At 59.1% G+C, this 17,771-nt stretch overlaps 1 protein-coding gene across 2 annotated transcripts in view; it reads right to left on the bottom strand.

Moving 5' to 3' along the window:
- The window catches only part of LOC147660924 (uncharacterized), a 102,779-nt gene extending 85,306 nt beyond the window's left edge, over nt 1–17,473 (bottom strand). The window contains exon 1 of one of the 2 annotated variants that reach the window (XM_086951422.1): nt 17,452–17,473. The gene's annotated coding sequence lies outside the window, so the exon portion shown is untranslated. Of the gene's footprint in view, nt 1–16,466; nt 16,556–17,451 lie in introns of those variants that run through there. The other variant, XM_086951421.1, reaches the window with a different exon arrangement.
- Nucleotides 17,474–17,771: the final 298 nt, after the last annotated feature.

The raw sequence follows: 17,771 nt of genomic DNA, 5'->3' as shown, positions 1-17,771 counted from the left end.
CCTCCAGTAACCCAGTGCAGTACCTGCTGCCTCCAGTACCCCAGTCAACTACCTGCTGCCTCCAGAACCCCAGTGCGATACCTGCCATCTCCAGTACCCCACCACAGTACTTGTTCTCCCAACTACCCGAGTGCAGTACCTGCTGCCTCCAGTAAGCTTGTGCGGTACCTGCTGCCTCCAGTACCCCAGTGCAGTACCTGCTGCCTCGAGTACACAGGTGCAAGACCAGCTACCTCCAGTACCACAGTGCAGGACCTGCTGCTCCCAGTACCACAATGCAGTACCTGCTCCCTCCAGTACTACAGAGCAGTACCTGCTGCTCCCATTACCCCAGTACAGTACATGCTGCCTCCAGTACCCCAGTGAAATACCTGCGGCCCCAGTAGCCCAGTGCGATACCTCCTGCCTCCAGTACCCCAGTGCAGTACCTGCTGCCCCTAGTACCCCAGTACGGTACCTGCTGCCTCGAGTACTCCTGTGCAGTACCTGCTGCCTCCAGTACCCCAGTGCAGTATCTGCTGCCCCTAGTACCCTAGTACGGTACCTGCTGCCTCGAGTACTCCTGTGCAGTACCTGCTGCCTCCAAAACCCCAGTGCAGTACCAACTTGCTTCACCACCCCAGTGCAGTACCTGCTGCCTCCAATAATCCAGTGCAGTACCTGCTGCCCTAGTATCCCAAAGCAGTACCTGCTGCCCCAGTACCCCAGTACAGTACCCGCTGCCTCCAGTACCCCAGTTCAGTACCTGCTGCCTCCAGTACCCCAGTGCAGTACCTGCTGCCACCAGTACCCCAGTACGGTACCTGCTGCCTCGAGTACTCCTGTGCAGTACCTGCTGCCTCCAACACCCCAGTGCAGTACCAACTTCCTCCACCACCCCAGTGCAGTTCCTGCTGCCTCCAGTACCTCAGTGCAGTACCTACTGCCCATACAACACCAATGCAGTACCTGCTGCTCCGAGTAACCCAGTGAAGTACCTGCTGCCCCCATGACCCCAGTGCAGTACCTGCTGCCCTAGTACCCCTGTGCAGTACCTGCTGCCCCAGTATTCCAGTGCAGTACTGGCTGCCCCCACGACCTGTGCAGTACCTGCTGCCCCTGTACCCCAGTGCAGTACCTGCTGCCACCAGTACCCCAGTGCAGTACCTGCTGCCCCGACGACCCCAGTGCAGTACCTCCTGCCTACATAATCACAGTGCATTACCTGCTGCCTCCATCACCCCAGTGCAGTACCCGCAGCCTCCAGTATTCCAGTGCAGTACCCGCTGCCTCCAGTACCCCAAGTGCAGTTCCTTCTGCATCCACAACCCCAGTGTAGTACCTGCTGCCTCTGGTACCCCAGTGCATACCTGCTGCCCCAGTACCCCAGTGCAGTACCAGCTGCCTCCAGTACCACAGTGCAGCCCCGCTGCCTCCAGTATGCCAGTGCAGTACCTGCTGCTCCCAGTACCCCAGTGCAGAACCTGCTGCTCCCAGTACCCCAGTGCAGAACCTGCTGCCCCCATGACCCCAGTGCAGTACCTGCTGCCCCAGTACCCCAGTGTAGTATCTGCTGCCTCCAGTACCCCTGTGCAGTACCTGCTGCCCCCACGACCCCAGTGCAGTACCTGCTGCTCCCAGTACCCCAGTGCAGAACCTGCTGCTCCCAGTACCCCAGTGCAGAACCTGCTGCCCCCATGACCCCAGTGCAGTACCTGCTGCCCCAGTACCCCAGTGTAGTACCTGCTGCCTCCAGTACCCCAGTGCAGTACCTGCTGCCCCCACGACCCCAGTGCAGTACCTGCTTACCCAGTATCCCAGTGCAGTACATGCTGCAATCAGTACCCCTGTGCAGTACCTGCTGCCCCCACGACCCCAGTGCAGTACCTGTTGCCTTCAGTACCACAGTACAGTACCTGATGCCTCGTGTACCACAGTTCAGTACCTGCTGCCTCCAGTATCCCAGTGCAGTACACGTTGCCTCCAGTACCCCAGTTCAGTACCTGCTGCCTCCAGTACCCCAGAGCAGTACCTGCTGTCTGCAGTACCCCAGTGCAGTACCTGCCGCCTCCAGTACCCCAGTGCCGTACCTACTGCCTCCAGTACCCCAGTGCAGTACCTTCTTGCCCCCTACCCCAGTGCAGTACCTGCTGCCTGCAGTACCCCAGTGCAGTATCTGCTGCCTCCAGTACCCTAGTGCAGTACCTGCCGCCTCCAGTACCCCAGTGCATTACCTGCTGCCTCCAGTACCCCAATGCAGTACCTGCTGCCTCCAGTACCCCAATGCAGTACCTGCTCCCTTTAGTACCACAGTTCAGTACCAGCTGCCACAGTACCCCAGTGCAGTACATGCTGCCCCCAGTACCCCAGTGCAGTACCTGCTGTCCCCACGACCCCAGTACAGTACCTGCTGCCCCCGTACACCAGTGCAGTACCTGCTGCCCCAGTACACCAGTGCAGTACATGCTGCCTCCGCTACCCCAGTGCAGTACCTGCTGCCTCCAGTACCCCAGTGCAGTACCTGATGCATCCAGTACCCCAGTGCAGTACCTGCTGCCTCCAGTACCCCAGTGCAGTACCTGCTGCCTCCAGTACCCCGGTGCAGTACCTGCTGCCTCCAGTACCCCGGTGCAGTATCTGTTGCCTCCTGTACCCCAGTGCAGTATCTGCTGCCTCCAGTACCCCGGTACAGTACCTGTCCCCTCCAGTAACCCAGTGCAGTACCTGCTGCCTCCAGTACCCCATTGAAGTACCTGCTGCCTCGAGAACCCCAGTGCGATACCTGCCGTCTCCAGTACCCCACCACAGTACTTTTTCTCCCAACTACCGGAGTGCTGTACCTGCTGCCTCCAGTAAGCTTGTGCGGTACCTGCTGCCTCCAGTACCCCAGTGCAGTACCTGCTGCCTCGAGTACACAGGTGCAGGACCTGCTGCCTCCAGTACCCCAGTGCAGTACCTGCTGCCTCGAGTACACAGGTGCAAGACCTGCTGCCTCCAGTACCTCAGTGCAGGACCTGCTGCTCCCAGTACCCCAATGCAGTACCTGCTCCCTCCAGTTCCACAGTGCAGTACCTGCTTCTCCTAGTACCCCAGTGCAGTACATGCTGCCTCCAGTATCCCAGTGAAATACCTGCAGCCCCAGTAGCCCAGTGCGATACCTCCTGCCTCCAGTACCTCAGTGCAGTACCTGCTTCCCCCAGTACCCCAGTACGGTACCTGCTGCCTCGAGTACTCCTGTGCAGTACCTGCTGCCTCCAACACCCCAGTGCAGTACCAACTTACTCCACCACCCCAGTGCAGTAGCTGCTGCCCTAGTACACCAGTACAGTTTCCGCTGCCTCCAGTACCCCAGTTCAGTACCTGCTGCCTCCAGTATCCCAGAGCAGAACCTGCAGCCTCCAGTATCCCAGTGCAGTACCCGATGCCTCCAGTACAACAGTGCAGTACCTTCTGCCTCCAGTACCCCAGTGCAGTACCTGCTGCCCCCACGACCCCAGTGCAGTATCTGCTGCCCCCACTACCCCAGTGCAGTACCTGCCTCCTCCACTACCCCAGTGCAGTACCTGCTGCCTCCCGTACCCCAGTGCAGTACTTTCTTCTGCCAGTACCCCAGTGCAGTACTTGTTCCTCTAGTACCCGAGTGCAGTACCTGCTACCTCCAGTGCCCCAGTGCAGTATACCTGCTGCCTCCAGTACCTCAGAGTAGTACATGTTGCCTCCAGCACCCCAGTGCAGTACCTTCTGCCTCCAGTACCCCAGTGCAGTACATGCTGCCTCCAGTACCCCAGTGCAGTACCTGCTGCCTCCAGTACCCAAGTGCGGTACCTGCTGTCTCCAGTACCCCAGCACAGTACTAGTTCCCTCAACTACCCCGTGCAGTACCTGCTGCGTCCAGTACCCCAGTGCAGAACCTGCAGCCCCTTACCCCTTGGCAGTACCTCCCACCTCCAGTACCTCAGGCCAGTACCTGCTTCCTCCAGTACCCCAGGGCAGTACCTGCTGCCTTCAGTACCCCAGTGTAGTACCCGTTGCCCTCAGTACAACATGTACAGTACCCGCTGCCTCCAGTACCCCAGTGCAGTACCTGCTGCCTACAGTACCCCAGTTCGGTACCTGCTGCCCCCAGTAACCCAGGACAGTACCTCCAGCCTCCAGTACCTCAGGCCAGTACCTGCTGCCTCCAATACCCCAGTGCAGTACCTGCTGTCTCCAATACCCCAGTGCAGTACCTGCTGCCTCCAGGACCCCAAAGCAGTACCTGCTGCCTCCAGTATCGCAGCACAGTACCTGCTGCCTCCAGTACCCCAGTGCAGTACCTGCTGCCTCCAGGACCCAAGTGCAGTACCTGCTGCCTCTGGTACCCCAATGCAGAACCTGCTGCCTCCAGGACCCCAGTGCAGTACCCGCTGCCTCCCGTATCAAAGTGAGGTACCTGCTGCCTCTGGTATACCCAGTGCAGTGCCTGCTGCCTCTAGTACCCCAGTGCAGTACCTGCTGCCTCCAGTACCCTGGTGCAGTACCTGCTGCCTCCAGTACCCCGGTGCAGTATCTGTTGCCTCCAGTACCCCAGTGCAGTATCTGCTGCCTTGAGTACCCCGGTAGAGTACCTGTCCCCTCCAGTAACCCAGTGCAGTACCTGCTGCCTCCAGTACCCCAGTCAACTACCTGCTGCCTCCAGAACCCCAGTGCGATACCTGCCATCTCCAGTACCCCACCACAGTACTTATTCTCCCAACTACCCGAGTGCAGTACCTGCTGCCTCCAGTAAGCTTGTGCGGTACCTGCTGCCTCCAGTACCCCAGTGCAGTACCTGCTGCCTCGAGTACACAGGTGCAAGACCAGCTATCTCCAGTACCACAGTGCAGGACCTGCTGCTCCCAGTACCACAATGCAGTACCTGCTCCCTCCAGTACTACAGTGCAGTACCTGCTGCTCCCATTACCCCAGTACAGTACATGCTGCCTCCAGTACCCCAGTGAAATACCTGCGGCCCCAGTAGCCCAGTGCGATACCTCCTGCCTCCAGTACCCCAGTGCAGTACCTGCTGCCCCTAGTACCCCAGTACGGTACCTGCTGCCTCGAGTACTCCTGTGCAGTACCTGCTGCCTCCAGTACCCCATTGCAGTATCTGCTGCCCCTAGTACCCCAGTACGGTACCTGCTGCCTCGAGTACTCCTGTGCAGTACCTGCTGCCTCCAACACCCCAGTGCAGTACCAACTTGCTTCACCACCCCAGTGCAGTACCTGCTGCCTCCAATAATCCAGTGCAGTACCTGCTGCCCTAGTATCCCAAAGCAGTACCTGCTGCCCCAGTACCCCAGTACAGTACCCGCTGCATCCAGTACCCCAGTTCAGTACCTGCTGCCTCCAGTACCCCAGTGCAGTACCTGCTGCCCCCAGTACCCCAGTACGGTACCTGCTGCCTCGAGTACTCCTGTGCAGTACCTGCTGCCTCCAACACCCCAGTGCAGTACCAACTTCCTCCACCACCCCAGTGCAGTACCTGCTGCCTCCAGTACCCCAGTGCAGTAGCTGCTGCCCTAGTATCCCAAAGCAGTACCTGCTGCCCCAGTACACCAGTACAGTACCCGCTGCCTCCAGTACCCCAGAGCAGAACCTGCTGCCTCCAGTATCCCAGTGCAGTACCCGATGCCTCCAGTACCTCAGTGCAGTACCTTCTTGCCCCCGTACCCCAGTGCAGTACCTGCTGCCCCCACGACCCCAGTGCAGTACCTGCCTCCTCCACTACCCAAGTGCAGTACCTGCTGCCTCCCATACCCCAGTACAGTACTTTCTTCTGCCATTAACCCAGTGCAGTACTTGTTCCTCTAGTACCCGAGTGCAGTACCTGCTACCTCCAGTGCCCCAGTGCAGTATACCTGCTGCCTCCAGTACCTCAGAGTAGTACATGTTGCCTCCAGCACCCCAGTGCAGTACCTGCTGCCTCCAGTACCCCAGTGCAGTACATGCTGCCTCCAGTACCCCAGTGCAGTACCTGCTGCCTCCAGTACCCCAGTGCAGTACCTGCTGCCTCCAGTACCCCAGTGTGGTGCCTGCTGTCTCCAGTACCCCAGCACAGTACTAGTTCCCTCAACTACCCCGTGCAGTACCTGATGCAGGAGTGTACCCCAGTGCAGAACCTGCAGCCCCTTACCCCATGGCAGTACCTCCCACCTCCAGTACCTCAGGCCAGTACCTGCTGCCTCCAGTACCCCAGGGCAGTACCTGCTGCCTCTGGTACCCCAGTGCAGAACCTGCTGCCTCCAGGACCCCAGTGCAGTACCCGCTGCCTCCCGTATCAAAGTGAGGTACCTGCTGCCTCTGGTATACCCAGTGCAGTGCCTGCTGCCTCCAGTACCCCAGTGCAGTACCTGCTGCCTCCAGTACCCCGGTGCAGTACCTGCTGCCTCCAGTACCCCGGTGCAGTATCTGTTGCCTCCAGTACCCCAGTGCAGTATCTGCTGCCTCGAGTACCCCGGTACAGTATCTGTCCCCTCCAGTAACCCAGTGCAGTACCTGCTGCCTCCAGTACCCCAGTGAACTACCTGCTGCCTCCAGAACCCCAGTGCGATACCTGCCATCTCCAGTACCCCACCACAGTACTTGTTCTCTCAACTACCCGAGTGCAGTACCTGCTGCCTCCAGTAAGCTTGTGCGGTACCTGCTGCCTCCAGTACCCCAGTGCAGTACCTGCTGCCTCGAGTACACAGGTGCAGGACCTGCTGCCTCCAGTACCCCAGTGTAGTACCTGCTGCCTCGAGTACACAGGTGCAAGACCTGCTACCTCCAGTACCACAGTGCATGACCTGCTGCTCCCAGTACCACAATGCAGTACCTGCTCCCTCCAGTACTACAGTGCAGTACCTGCTGCTCCCATTACCCCAGTACAGTACATGCTGCCTCCAGTACCCCAGTGAAATACCTGCGGCCCCAGTAGCCCAGTGCGATACCTCCTGCCTCCAGTACCCCAGTGCAGTACCTGCTGCCCCTAGTACCTCAGTACGGTACCTGCTGCCTCGAGTACTCCTGTGCAGTACCTGCTGCCTCCAGTACCCCAGTGCAGTATCTGCTGCCCCTAGTACCCCAGTACGGTACCTGCTGCCTCGAGTACTCCTGTGCAGTACCTGCTGCCTCCAACACCCCAGTGCAGTACCAACTTGCTTCACCACCCCAGTGCAGTACCTGCTGCCTCCAATAATCCAGTGCAGTACCTGCTGCCCTAGTATCCCAGTACAGTACCCGCTGCCTCCAGTACCCCAGTTCAGTACCTGCTGCCTCCAGTACCCCAGTGCAGTACCTGCTGCCCCAGTACCCCAGTACAGTACCCGCTGCCTCCAGTACCCCAGTTCAGTACCTGCTGCCTCCAGTACCCCAGTGCAGTACCTGCTGCCCCCAGTACCCCAGTACGGTACCTGCTGCCTCGAGTACTCCTGTGCAGTACCTGCTGCCTCCAACACCCCAGTGCAGTACCAACTTCCTCCACCACCCCAGTGCAGTACCTGCTGCCTCCAGTACCCCAGTGCAGTAGCTGCTGCCCTAGTATCCCAAAGCAGTACCTGCTGCCCCAGTACACCAGTACAGTACCCGCTGCCTCCAGTACCCCAGAGCAGAACCTGCTGCCTCCAGTATCCCAGTGCAGTACCCGATGCCTCCAGTACCTCAGTGCAGTACCTTCTTGCCCCCGTACCCCAGTGCAGTACCTGCTGCCCCCACGACCCCAGTGCAGTACCTGCCTCCTCCACTACCCAAGTGCGGTACCTGCTGCCTCCCATACCCCAGTACAGTACTTTCTTCTGCCATTAACCCAGTGCAGTACTTGTTCCTCTAGTACCCGAGTGCAGTACCTGCTACCTCCAGTGCCCCAGTGCAGTATACCTGCTGCCTCCAGTACCTCAGAGTAGTACATGTTGCCTCCAGCACCCCAGTGCAGTACCTGCTGCCTCCAGTACCCCAGTGCAGTACATGCTGCCTCCAGTACCCCAGTGCAGTACCTGCTGCCTCCAGTACCCCAGTGCAGTACCTGCTGCCTCCAGTACCCCAGTGTGGTGCCTGCTGTCTCCAGTACCCCAGCACAGTACTAGTTCCCTCAACTACCCCGTGCAGTACCTGATGCAGGAGTGTACCCCAGTGCAGAACCTGCAGCCCCTTACCCCATGGCAGTACCTCCCACCTCCAGTACCTCAGGCCAGTACCTGCTGCCTCCAGTACCCCAGGGCAGTACCTGCTGCCTCTGGTACCCCAGTGCAGAACCTGCTGCCTCCAGGACCCCAGTGCAGTACCCGCTGCCTCCCGTATCAAAGTGAGGTACCTGCTGCCTCTGGTATACCCAGTGCAGTGCCTGCTGCCTCCAGTACCCCAGTGCAGTACCTGCTGCCTCCAGTACCCCGGTGCAGTACCTGCTGCCTCCAGTACCCCGGTGCAGTATCTGTTGCCTCCAGTACCCCAGTGCAGTATCTGCTGCCTCGAGTACCCCGGTACAGTATCTGTCCCCTCCAGTAACCCAGTGCAGTACCTGCTGCCTCCAGTACCCCAGTGAACTACCTGCTGCCTCCAGAACCCCAGTGCGATACCTGCCATCTCCAGTACCCCACCACAGTACTTGTTCTCTCAACTACCCGAGTGCAGTACCTGCTGCCTCCAGTAAGCTTGTGCGGTACCTGCTGCCTCCAGTACCCCAGTGCAGTACCTGCTGCCTCGAGTACACAGGTGCAGGACCTGCTGCCTCCAGTACACAGGTGCAAGACCTGCTACCTCCAGTACCGCAGTGCAGGACCTGCTGCTCCCAGGACCCCAATGCAGTACCTGCTCCCCCCAGTACTACAGTGCAGTACCTGCTGCTCCCATTACCCCAGTGCAGTACATGCTGCCTCCAGTACCCGAGTGAAATACCTGCGGCCCCAGTAGCCCAGTGCAATACCTCCTGCCTCCAGTACCCCAGTGCAGTACCTGCTGCCCCTAGTACCCCAATACGGTACCTGCTGCCTCGAGTACTCCTGTGCAGTACCTGCTGCCTCCAACATCCCAGTGCAGTACCAACTTCCCCCACCACCCCAGTGCAGTACCTGCAGCCTCCAGTACCCCAGTGCAGTACCTGCTGCCCTAGTATCCCAAAGCAGTACCTGCTGCCCCAGTACCCCAGTACAGTACCCTCTGCCTCCAGTACCCCAGTTCAGTACCTTCTGCCTCCAGTATCCCGGGGCAGAACCTGCTGCCTCAGTACCCCAGTGCAGTACCCGATGCCTCCAGTACAACAGTGCAGTGCCTGTTGCCTCCAGTACCCCTGTGCAGTACCTGCTGTCTCCAGTACCGCAGCACAGTACTAGTTCCCTCAACTACCCCGTGCAGTACCTGCTGCCTCCAGTATGCTTGTGCGATACCTGCTGCCTCCAGTACCCCAATGCAGTACATGCTGCCTCCAGTACCCCCGTGAAGTACCTGCGGCCCCAGTAGCCCAGTGAGATACCTCAGACTCCAGGACCCAGCACACTACCCGCTGCCCCCAGTACAGTACATGTTGGCCCCACTCCCCCATTGCAATACCTGCTGTCTTCAGTACCCCAGTGCAGTGCCTGCTGCCTCCAGTACCCCAGTGAAGTACCTGCTGCCTCTGGTACCCCAGTGCAGTACCTGCTGCCTCTGGTACCCCAGTGCAGTACCTGCTGCCTCCAGTACCCCAGCGCAGTACCTGCTCCTTCCAGTACCACAGTTCAGTACCTGCTGCTCCCAGTACCCCTGTGCAGTACCCGTTGCCTCAAGTACCCCAGTGCAGTAACTGTTGTCTCCAGTACCCCAGTGAAGTAACTGCAGCCCAAGTACCCCAGTGCAATACCTCCTGCCTCCAGTACCCCAGCACACTACCGGCTTCCCCCAGTACCACAGTGGAGTAACCGTGGCCTCTAGTACCCCAGTGCAGTACCTGCTGCTCCCAGTACCCCAGTGCAGTACCTGCTGCCTCCAGCACCCCACTGCAGTACTTGCTGCCTCCAGTACCCCAGTGCAGTACCTGCTGCCCTAGTATCACAGTGCAGTACCTGCTGCCCCAGTACACCAGTGCAGTACATGCTGTCTCCAGTACCCCAGTGCAGTACCCGCTGCCTCCAATACCCCAGTTCAGTACCGACTGCCTCCAGTATCCCAGAGCAGTACCTGCTGCCCCCACTACCCCAGTGCAGTACCTGCTGCCTCCAGTACCATAGTGTGGTACCCGTTGCCTCCAGGACCACAGTACAAAACCTGCTGCCTCCAGGACCACAGTGTGGTACCCGTTGCCTCCAGTACCCCAGTGCAGTACCTGCTGCCTCCGGTACCCCAGTGCAGTTCCTGCTGCCTCCAGTACCTCAGTGCAGTACCTACTGCCCATACAACACCAATGCAGTACCTGCTGCTCCGAGTAACCCAGTGAAGTACCTGCTGCCCCCACGACCCCAGTGCAGTACCTGCTGCCCCAGTACCCCTGTGCAGTACCTGCTGCCCCAGTATTCCAGTGCAGTACTTGCTGCCCCCACGACCTGTGCAGTACCTGCTGCCCCTGTACCCCAGTGCAGTACCTGCTGCCACCAGTACCCCAGTGCAGTACCTGCTGCCCCGACGACCCCAGTGCAGTACCTCCTGCCTACAGTATCACAGTGCATTACCTGCTGCCTCCATCACCCCAGTGCAGTACCCGCAGCCTCCAGTATTCCAGTGCAGTACCTGCTGCCTCCAGTACCCCAAGTGCAGTACCTTCGGCATCCACAACCCCAGTGTAGTACCTGCTGCCTCTGGTACCCCAGTGCATACCTGCTGCCCCAGTACCCCAGTGCAGTACCAGCTGCCTCCAGTACCACAGTGCAGCCCAGCTGCCTCCAGTATGCCAGTGCAGTACCTGCTGCTCCCAGTACCCCAGTGCAGAACCTGCTGCTCCCAGTACCCCAGTGCAGAACCTGCTGCCCCCATGACCCCAGTGCAGTACCTGCTGCCCCAGTACCCCAGTGTAGTATCTGCTGCCTCCAGTACTCCAGTGCAGTACCTGCTGCCCCCACGACCCCAGTGCAGTACCTGCTGCTCCCAGTACCCCAGTGCAGAACCTGCTGCTCCCAGTACCCCAGTGCAGAACCTGCTGCCCCCATGACCCCAGTGCAGTACCTGCTGCCCCAGTACCCCAGTGTAGTACCTGCTGCCTCCAGTACCCCAGTGCAGTACCTGCTGCCCCCACGACCCCAGTGCAGTACCTGCTTACCCAGTATCTCAGTGCAGTACATGCTGCAATCAGTACCCCAGTGCAGTACCTGCTGCCCCCACGACCCCAGTGCAGTACCTGTTGCCTTCAGTACCACAGTACAGTAACTGATGCCTCGTGTACCACAGTTCAGTACCTGCTGCCTCCAGTATCCCAGTGCAGTACACGTTGCCTCCAGTACCCCAGTTCAGTACCTGCTGCCTCCAGTACCCCAGAGCAGTACCTGCTGTCTGCAGTACCCCAGTGCAGTACCTGCCGCCTCCAGTACCCCAGTGCCGTACCTACTGCCTCCAGTACCCCAGTGCAGTACCTTCTTGCCCCCTACCCCAGTGCAGTACCTGCTGCCTGCAGTACCCCAGTGCAGTATCTGCTGCCTCCAGTACCCTAGTGCAGTACCTGTCGCCTCCAGTACCCCAGTGCAGTACCTGCTGCCTCCAGTACCCCAATGCAGTACCTGCTGCCTCCAGTACCCCAATGCAGTACCTGCTCCCTTTAGTACCACAGTTCAGTACCAGCTGCCACAGTACCCCAGTGCAGTACATGCTGCCCACAGTACCCCAGTGCAGTACCTGCTGTCCCCACGACCCCAGTGCAGTACCTGCTGCCCCCGTACACCAGTGCAGTACCTGCTGCCCCAGTACACCAGTGCAGTACATGCTGCCTCCGCTACCCCAGTGCAGTACCTGCTGCGTCCAGTACCCCAGTGCAGTACCTGATGCCTCTAGTTCCCCAGTGCAGTACCTGCTGCCTCCAGTACCCCAGTGCAGTACCTGCTGCCTCCAGTACCCCGGTGCAGTACCTGCTGCCTCCAGTACCCCGGTGCAGTATCTGTTGCCTCCTGTACCCCAGTGCAGTATCTGCTGCCTCCAGTACCCCGGTACAGTACCTGTCCCCTCCAGTAACCCAGTGCAGTACCTGCTGCCTCCAGTACCCCAGTGAAGTACCTGCTGCCTCGAGAACCCCAGTGCGATACCTGCCGTCTCCAGTACCCCACCACAGTACTTGTTCTCCCAACTACCGGAGTGCTGTACCTGCTGCCTCCAGTAAGCTTGTGCGGTACCTGCTGCCTCCAGTAGACAGGTGCAGGACCTGCTGCCTCCAGTACCCCAGTGCAGTACCTGCTGCCTCGAGTACACAGGTGCAAGACCTGCTGCCTCCAGTACCTCAGTGCAGGACCTGCTGCTCCCAGTACCCCAATGCAGTACCTGCTCCCTCCAGTACCACAGTGCAGTACCTGCTTCTCCTAGTACCCCAGTGCAGTACATGCTGCCTCCAGTACCCCAGTGAAATACCTGCGGCCCCAGTAGCCCAGTGCGATACCTCCTGCCTCCAGTACCTCAGTGCAGTACCTGCTTCCCCCAGTACCCCAGTACGGTACCTGCTGCCTCGAGTACTCCTGTGTAGTACCTGCTGCCTCCAACACCCCAGTGCAGTACCAACTTCCTCCACCACCCCATTGCAGTACCTGCTGCCTCCAGTACCCCAGTGCAGTAGCTGCTGCCCTAGTATCCCAAAGCAGTACCTGCTGCCCCAGTACACCAGTACAGTACCCGCTGCCTCCAGTACCCCAGTTCAGTACCTGCTGCCTCCAGTATCCCAGAGCAGAACCTGCTGCCTCCAGTATCCCAGTGCAGTACCCGATGCCTCCAGTACAACAGTGCAGTACCTTCTGCCTCCAGTACCCCAGTGCAGTACCTGCTGCCCCCACGACCCCTGTGCAGTATCTGCTGCCCCCACTACCCCAGTGCAGTACCTGCCTCCTCCACTACCCCAGTGCAGTACCTGCTGCCTCCCGTACCCCAGTGCAGTACTTTCTTCTGCCAGTACCCCAGTGCAGTACTTGTTCCTCTAGTACCCGAGTGCAGTGCCTGCTACCTCCAGTGCCCCAGTGCAGTATACCTGCTGCCTCCAGTACCTCAGAGTAGTACATGTTGCCTCCAGCACCCCAGTGCAGTACCTGCTGCCTCCAGTACCCCAGTGCAGTACATGCTGCCTCCAGTACCCCAGTGCAGTACCTGCTGCCTCCAGTACCCAAGTGCGGTACCTGCTGTCTCCAGTACCCCAGCACAGTACTAGTTCCCTCAACTACCCCGTGCAGTACCTGCTGCCTCCAGTACCCCAGTGCAGAACCTGCAGCCCCTTACCCCATGGCAGTACCTCCCACCTCCAGTACCTCAGGCCAGTACCTGCTTCCTCCAGTACCCCAGGGCAGTACCTGCTGCCTTCAGTACCCCAGTGTAGTACCCGTTGCCCTCAGTACAACATGTACAGTACCCGCTGCCTCCAGTACCCCAGTGCAGTACCTGCTGCCTACAGTACCCCCGTTCGGTACCTGCTGCCCCCAGTAACCCAGGACAGTACCTCCAGCCTCCAGTATCTCAGGCCAGTACCTGCTGCCTCCAATACCCCAGTGCAGTACCTGCTGTCTCCAATACCCCAGTGCAGTACCTGCTGCCTCCAGGACCCCAAAGCAGTACCTGCTGCCTCCAGTATCGCAGCACAGTACCTGCTGCCTCCAGTATTCCAGTGCAGTACCTGCTGCCTCCAGGACCCAAGTGCAGTACCTGCTGCCTCTGGTACCCCAATGCAGAACCTGCTGCCTCCAGGACCCCAGTGCAGTACCCGCTGCCTCCCGTATCAAAGTGAGGTACCTGCTGCCTCTGGTATACCCAGTGCAGTGCCTGCTGCCTCTAGTACCCCAGTGCAGTACCTGCTGCCTCCAGTACGCTGGTGCAGTACCTGCTGCCTCCAGTACCCCGGTGCAGTATCTGTTGCCTCCAGTACCCCAGTGCAGTATTTGCTGCCTCGAGTACCCCGGTAGAGTACCTGTCCCCTCCAGTAACCCAGTGCAGTACCTGCTGCCTCCAGTACCCCAGTCAACTACCTGCTGCCTCCAGAACCCCAGTGCGATACCTGCCATCTCCAGTACCCCACCACAGTACTTGTTCTCCCAACTACCCGAGTGCAGTACCTGCTGCCTCCAGTAAGCTTGTGCGGTACCTGCTGCCTCCAGTACCCCAGTGCAGGACCTGCTGCTCCCATTACCCCAGTACAGTACATGCTGCCTCCAGTACCCCAGTGAAATACCTGCGGCCCCAGTAGCCCAGTGCGATACCTCCTGCCTCCAGTACCTCAGTGCAGTACCTGCTTCCCCCAGTACCCCAGTACGGTACCTCCTGCCTCCAGTACTCCAGTGCAGTACCTGCTGCCCTAGTATCCCAAAGCAGTACCTGCTGCCCCAGTACCCCAGTACAGTATTCGCTGCCTCCAGTACCCCAGTTCAGTACCTGCTGCCTCCAGTACCCCAGTGCAGTACCTGCTGCCCCCAGTACCCCAGTACGGTACCTGCTGCCTCGAGTACTCCTGTGCAGTACCTGCTGCCTCCAACACCCCAGTGCAGTACCAACTTCCTCCACCACCCCAGTGCAGTACCTGCTGCCTCCAGTACCCCAGTGCAGTACCTGCTGCCCCCAGTACCCCAGTACGGCACCTGCTGCCTCGAGTACTCCTGTGCAGTACCTGCTGCCTCCAACACCCCAGTGCAGTACCAACTTCCTCCACCACCCCAGTGCAGTACCTGCTGCCTCCAGTACCCCAGTGCAGTAGCTGCTGCCGTAGTATCCCAAAGCAGTACCTGCTGCCCCAGTACACCAGTACAGTACCCGCTGCCTCCAGTACCCCAGAGCAGAACCTGCTGCCTCCAGTATCCCAGTGCAGTACCCGATGCCTCCAGTACCTCAGTGCAGTACCTTCTTGCCCCAGTACCCCAGTGCAGTACCTGCTGCCCCCACGACCCCAGTGCAGTATCTGCTGCCCCCACAACCCCAGTGCAGTACCTGCCTCCTCCACTACCCAAGTGTAGTACCTGCTGCCTCCCATACCCCAGTACAGTACTTTCTTCTGCCATTAACCCAGTGCAGTACTTGTTCCTCTAGTACCCGAGTGCAGTACCTGCTACCTCCAGTGCCCCAGTGCAGTATGCCTGCTGCCTCCAGTACCTCAGAGTAGTACATGTTGCCTCCAGCAACCCCAGTGCAGTACCTGCTGCCTCCAGTACCCCAGTGCAGTACCTGCTGCCTCCAGTACCCCAGTGCAGTACCTGCTGCCTCCAGTACCCCAGTGTGGTGCCTGCTGTCTCCAGTACCCCAGCACAGTACTAGTTCCCTCAACTACCCCGTGCAGTACCTGCTGCCTCCAGTACCCCAGTGCAAAACCTGCAGCCCTTACCCATGGCAGTACCTCCCACCTCCAGTACCTCAGGCCAGTACCTGCTGCCTCCAGAACCCCAGGGCAGTACCTGCTGCTTCTGGTACCCCAGTGCAGAACCTGCTGCCTCCAGGACCCCAGTGCAGTACCCGCTGCCTCCCGTATCAAAGTGAGGTACCTGCTGCCTCTGGTATACCCAGTGCAGTGCCTGCTGCCTCCAGTACCCCAGTGCAGTACCTGCTGCCTCCAGTACCCCGGTGCAGTACCTGCTGCCTCCAGTACCCCCGGTGCAGTATCTGTTGCCTCCAGTACCCCAGTGCAGTACCTGCTGCCTCGAGTACACAGGTGCAAGACCTGCTACCTCCAGTACCACAGTGCAGGACCTGCTGCTCCCAGTACCCCAATGCAGTACCTGCTCCTCCAGTACTACAGTGCAGTACCTGCTGCTCCCATTACCCCAGTGCAGTACATGCTGCCTCCAGTACCCGAGTGAAATACCTGCGGCCCCAGTAGCCCAGTGCGATACCTGCTGCCCCTAGTACTCCTGTGCAGTACCTGCTGCCTCCAACACCCCAGTGCAGTACCAACTTCCCCCACCACCCCAGTGGCAGTACCTGCTGCCTCCAGTACCCGAGTGCAGTACCTGCTGCCCTAGTATCCCAAAGCAGTACCTGCTGCCTCCAGTACCCCAGTGCAGTACCTGCTGTCTCCAGTACCCCAGTGCAGTACATGCTGCCCCAGGTACCCCAGTGCAGTACCTGCTGCCCCCACGACCCCAGTGCAGTACCTGCTGTCTCCAGTACCCCAGTGCAGTACCTGCTGCCTCCAGTACCCTAGTGCAGTACCTGCTGCCTTCAGTACCACAGTTCAGTACCTGCTGCCCCCGTACCCCAATGCAGTCCCTGCTGCCTACAGTACCCCAGCGTAGTACCTGATGTCTCCAGTACCCCAGTGCAGTACCTGATGCCTCCAGTACCCCAGTGCAGTACCTGCCGTCTCCAGTACCCCAGTGCAGTATATGCCTCCTCCAGTACCCCAGAGCTGTACCCGTGGCCCCCAGTACCTGCGGCACTTCACAGTGTGCTCTCAAGGGTGCGGCGCCCAAGATGGGCCGGTGCGGGCGCCTCGTGTCCTGTACTTTCCTTCATGAGAGCAGTACATTCTGGGAGTTGTAGGCTGGGTTTGCTTTAGCGATGGAAGAAACGCAACTGAAAGCAACAGTTTGGAAAAGGACAGTGCGGGGGTGAGGCTGCTGTGACCTGACGTCATCGGACGCCCCCACTTCACACTCCTCCAATAAAATCCGCACCCGACGTGTGCACCCCCCTCTGTGCATCACCCACAGGGATCGCCCCCCCTCACGTGCCGCCCCCCCTGCTTCATGGCCCCTACCATAATTCATGGAGCCCTGGTGCCCCAGGGGCCCCAGCCCGTACCTGCTGCATGGCCCCACCTCTTCCAATGCTTGTGGCCCGTCGGGCCCCAGCCTCCATTTGCTGCATGGCCCCCACCTCTTCCAATGCTTGAGACCCCCGGGGGCCTCACCTGCTGAATGGGCCCCACCTCTTCCAATGCTTGTTTATTTTATTTTATTTTTATTTATGCATTTTTATATAGCGCGGACTTTACCCGAGGGCGTCAGAGCGCTTCAGAAAAGGAACAGAAATGAAACATAATGGGAAACATTACAAAAGAGCAGATTACAAAAGCATACGTTACGTTACATAAGGTAATAGTGACAATTGTGAGCAAACAAAAACATGAGGTAGTAAAAATTGTGAGCAACCAAGAATACATGAGGTAGTAAGGGTAATAATGACAATCGTGAGCAAACAAAATACTTGAGGTAGTAAAAATTGTGAGCAACCAAAAATACATGAGGTAGTAAAGGTAATAGTGACAATTGTGAGCAAACAAAATACTTGAGGTAGTAAAAATTGTGACGCACAATTAATTAATTAAATTAATTAATTAATGGCGCAACGCGGGCGGGGGGCGGGGACAAAGGCCCGTGGGGCCCCAGCCCCCATTTGCAGCATGGCCCCCACCTCTTCCAATGCTTGTGTCCCCCCGGGGCCTCAGCCCCCATTTGCTGCATGGCCCCCACCTCTTCTAATGCTTGTGACCCCCCCCCCCCCCGGCCTCAGCCCCACTTGCTGCTTGGCCCCCACCTCTTCCAATGCTTGTGACCCCCGGGGGTCTCACCTGCTGCATGGCCCCCACCTCTTCCAATGCTTGTGCCTCCCCCCCCCCCCCCGGGGCCCCAGCCCCGCTTGCTGCTTGGCCCCCACCTCTTCCAATGCTTGTGACCCCCGGGGCGTCTCACCTGCTGCATGCCCCCCACCTCTTCCAATGCTTGTGCCTCCCC

The sequence above is a fragment of the Lissotriton vulgaris genome, unplaced genomic scaffold (assembly GCF_964263255.1).
Source record: "Lissotriton vulgaris unplaced genomic scaffold, aLisVul1.2 SCAFFOLD_3302, whole genome shotgun sequence".
Taxonomy (NCBI): Eukaryota; Metazoa; Chordata; class Amphibia; order Caudata; family Salamandridae; genus Lissotriton; species Lissotriton vulgaris.
Note: the sequence above shows the minus strand (reverse complement) of the source record. Positions and strands in the feature narration are given on the sequence as shown.